Here is a 3,918-nt window from a genome sequence, read left to right as displayed (position 1 = left end):
CTTGTGCAGTTGAACCAAAATTGCAGTCACTTTGTTTGTTTGCCAAATAGCAACGGGAAAACATCTCTGTCTGCACAAATATCAAGCAGCTAGTGAACACATACCCCACCTTGTATTTTTGGTGTAAACACGTCTCTTCCGCTTAGCATCTGTCATGTTTTGCACTAGACAATTTGATACAGTCATGTTTTGCCCTGGACAATTTCAGACTGAATTGATTTGTTGGTTCAGAGCGGAAATATAGCGCCTATTCTTCATCAGACCAAGGATATCCATGTTCACAATGATGGAAGAGGTGAAATCAATATAACCGAAATTGAGCATCCAATCATTGAATCCTGTCCTGCACCTCCAATGTAGGTCCACCCTGCCAATAAATTCACATGCAAACCACTAGTATTACTATCTAATGACAGTACAAAAAGATTAGCAAGATAGTAGCAAACCATGTACCTTCGTAACGAACAGCTCATAGTGCCGCCAATTGGATATAAAGGTTTGCAAGAAAACATGCTCCTAATGTTGAACCATTTGGACTTTTTGTGCAGTTCCACTAAAATCGAGCATCCCTATTTGCATAGATATTGAAAGTGTGATTACTATAAAAGTGGAACTAGTTGAAGCATAGACTCACAAATATAAGCATTCCAATTTCTTAATGGGAAGAGGTAACAAGACTGTTTCTAACCACCTGTTTGAAGGAATAAATAAGCAAGAGCGGATGATGTCAGGAAGGCATACATAGTTTTTTCTGAAAAATTGAGCCATTCCTGACATTTCCTCTCCTTTTAAGCATATTTTGTGCAGTTCAACTAAAATAAAATGCCATCACCGCCTTGACAATTCGGTGACATTGTACAAAAGGAAATGACTTAACATTACATCATGATCTCTGGTATGTAGTCGACAGGCATTAGAGACAAACATACATACCTCCTCCGATAACATAATGAACATTAATTTTAACAAAGGTGTGACTAGCTTTACCGGGATAATTCGAGTGAACTCTACACCCTCTGTTCCTTAATATAAGACATTTTCACAGTTCAATTTAAAGTATCCAAACGTCTAGTATTTAGAAAAGCAGGTAGTAGTTTTCTTGAGCACATATCTGGGAAAGCTGGCCACACTTTATATATGTCCATACGCTAATGCAACACCATTCGAATAGTACAAATATACACTAATCCAGTGGCTAGTGCAATAGTAGAGTAGTTATTTTATTACAAGGTACAGTACAATGGTTTTACTGAACAGATTTCCATAAGCTCTAGCACTGGAAGATTTCTATAAGAATTAACAATACAAAATGTAAAGGTAACAAGTTTCAACATTGGTATAGTAGCTGTGCAAGAGCATTAAACCAAATACAAATGTTTAAAGGTAACTAGCATTATTAACTAATGACAGTATAAAAAAATTGAAACCATGTACCTTCAAGGTAAATATCATTTCGAACTCGAGGGGACCTAAAAATTGCTATCCCAATCTTGATAATCGGTCAAACATAAAAACTTGATTGAACGAATCAAGAGAACAACCGGAGGAGGAGGTTCCCACTCTTGACCTTTCCTCTTGACACTGTACAAAAAAATTTGACTTATCTCATGAAAGTGAGGTATGTAATCTATATGCATTAACAGTGCAAAAATCTGAAGGTAGTAACAAGATTCATTGTTGGTATACTGGCTGTGCAACAACATTAGAATGCCTTAGCTGAAAAATCTTTAATACATCCACAATCAACAGCTAACCCTGAAATAATCCAGTGACATTAAATGGCATTGCTTAAATTTACCGGTGGCATTAGACTGAGTGCGGCATTAGTGAAATGTGGCATCACTTTAGTAGTAGCATTGCTTGACTTGACCGCTGGCGTTATACTAACAACAAAAAATTGGCAATAAGAGCATGGGAGGCCCATTCGGACAGTGGGCACACCAGTATGATGTACCTCCACAGATGCATATAGTGGTGAGGGAGGTATGGTTGCGCAGAGCAACAAATATCCAGGCAGCATATGTGGATCACGTCCCTTTTTGTTCTCTTTAGCCACCTTTTCCTATGTGAGGAAAACAAACCAATCGACCTGGTCATTCTCTATTGCATTGTCATGCCTTTCTACCCTTTTTCAACCAAGAGACACGAGACTCGTTCCTTAGCTACTGCTTTTCCCCTTCAACCTAGATGCGGGTTCGATGCCTACTCTCTTGGACAGTACAGTCTCCCTTCCTTTCCTTATTTAACCCAGACATGGATTAGTCTGCATGAAGTAGGGTTTCCTTTAATAGTGCAAATTAAGGTTTTCGTCTGCGTGACCAGCAGAGCAGAGGATAGCAAATTGGGAAGGTGGTGGAGTGGAAAAAGATCCACATGCAGCGATGTGGCAGATGGGACAATAGAACAAGGGTATGGTTCAAAAAGAGGTAGCATACCTAAGGGACGGCGAGAAGTGGCTTCGCTCGTGGTCTTCGTCCTCCGCACACACTACGATAACAAGCTTGGGGACAGAGGCCATCCCGCACGGGCGCTAGGTCTGAGAGGACGGCCTTGTCGTTAGTGCGTGACCTCGCTCGCCGACGACGAGTGTGTCAACGCTGCACGTCCTTTTCCTCCCCGGCGGATCTGTGACTACCGGTGAGGAGGGAGAGAGAGGCTGTGTTTTTTAGATTTGGAGAGAGGGTGATAGTATGAGAAGCAAGTGGGCAGCCCTTAGCAAGAAAACGCTGAATCTCCAGCCTATATATATTTTTTATACCGCTCTAAATGACGTGCCGCTGCAAGAGCCGCCTATATTAATTAACCATGCTCTAAAAAGGTGGGCCAACTTTGGCTATAGTATACTACACTGTACTAGGTTAGTAGGTGACCTTGCTCTTGGCTCTTCTCCTCTTCCAGAAGTCGAACAATAATGATGGTACTACAATAGTACTTCTGGCAATCTGACACCAAATGAACTGTTGCACGTCCACCGCTTGTAAGAAAAAGTTTCTCCTCGTGCTGCGAGCCACCGCGCACACGTTGGCGAGGGAGAAGGCATAGTAAGCAAGCTTCTCGTCGAGTTGACGGGACACATCAAAGTTATTTAGTACTCTCTTCAGAAAGAGCCACCATGTCCATGGCTACCATCCCGTGCTCTGTCATTGAGTACATGCACTATTCACGTGCCATCGAGGAGAAAAAATATTGCGTAGTACTAGGTGCCATCGAAGTACACAACTCACTGACGCACTGCATATCTCCATTTTCTTGCATGATATGTCCACCTTGATGCTAGATGTCCCGCGTGTCAGCAAAAGGATGAACAAAGCTCATGTCTTAAACGAAAGAGTGGAAGAACATAGATTCCCGACGACCGAGAAGGAGCAACAAACCTAGCGGTGGAGCGTCTGCACTCATAATATTTTATATTATTCAGCGATATAAAATCAACCAAATCTCTCCACGTTCCTATACCATTCTATAGTATGAGAATAACTTTGAACGTAAGCGATTGATTCACTCTATCCAATGTTCATAGCTGGAAAATCCAAACAAAACCAAGCATTGGATCAACTCTTTTAGCACTCAGATTGTTGCCGCCTGCACACCTAGCCCACCTATATATCCACTCACGTGTGATGACCACAGGAGCTATCCACTCATATTGTATGTTAAAAAAATAAAGGTCGATAACTAATGCGGCACTTCGGGCCAAAGCGGCCAGATCGCATTTTGCACGAGAAATTACACACCATGTTTCATTGACATGTGGTCCCGTTCCAACATGTCAGTGAGATGACGGCGAGTCCTTTTGTACAATTTCCTAACGGACATCTATGTAGGCTGGGGCGCCTCTTCGTGCACCGTGGCAATTGTCCACTGCCTCTTCGCCTTTCCCTCTCGATTTGGAAATGTGTCGCACACTCTTCCACCCTC

The sequence above is a fragment of the Triticum dicoccoides genome, chromosome 4B, assembly GCF_002162155.2.
Source record: "Triticum dicoccoides isolate Atlit2015 ecotype Zavitan chromosome 4B, WEW_v2.0, whole genome shotgun sequence".
NCBI lineage: Eukaryota > Viridiplantae > Streptophyta > Magnoliopsida > Poales > Poaceae > Triticum > Triticum dicoccoides.
Note: the sequence above shows the minus strand (reverse complement) of the source record.